This window comes from Pteropus vampyrus, unplaced genomic scaffold (assembly GCF_000151845.1).
Source record: "Pteropus vampyrus isolate Shadow unplaced genomic scaffold, Pvam_2.0 Scaffold1, whole genome shotgun sequence".
Classification (NCBI taxonomy): domain Eukaryota; kingdom Metazoa; phylum Chordata; class Mammalia; order Chiroptera; family Pteropodidae; genus Pteropus; species Pteropus vampyrus.
Window position 1 is genome coordinate 21,558,578 of NW_011888782.1, and position 588 is coordinate 21,559,165.

The window sequence follows — 588 nt, forward strand, 5'->3', positions numbered from 1 at the left end:
TGAGACAGAGTGGGCTTGGAAGCCGGTAGAGGGTATTATACAGGAGTGACTCGGTCGGGTAAGGTCTTGATAAGAGCTTTGGCTGCCAAGTGGATGACAGACTGTAAGGAAAGACAGGACAAAGGGAGGAAGACCTCCTGGGAGGCTATAGTAGTGGTCCGCGAAAGGGGGGATGGATGGTGGCCTGAGGCAGAATGATGGCGATGAAGATGTGGACTGATAGGCAAACTCTGGACACAGGCAATGACAGAGAGTAACTGAAAAGGAGGAGGCGCCCGGTCGGCACATCTGTCCCGGGCGGAGCCGCGACTTGGGCGAGAACCGGAACCCGGCATCCTTCTGGTATTGCGGCGGGAGGCTCGGAGCCAGGGCCGGCCAGGACAGCGCGTACTGGCGTCCGGAGTCTGCTGCGCGGAGCCGGCCCCTGGCCGCTTGCCTGCTTGGCGTTTCCCAGCAACGGCCGCCGCCGCCCGAACATTCCGAACTCCGCGGCCTGGGTAACGTCATCGTCACCTTGGCGACGGTGGACAGGAACGCAGCACCCCCCTCCCCCCGCTCTGGGTTCCGGGGGCGGGGCCTCGGCGGGGC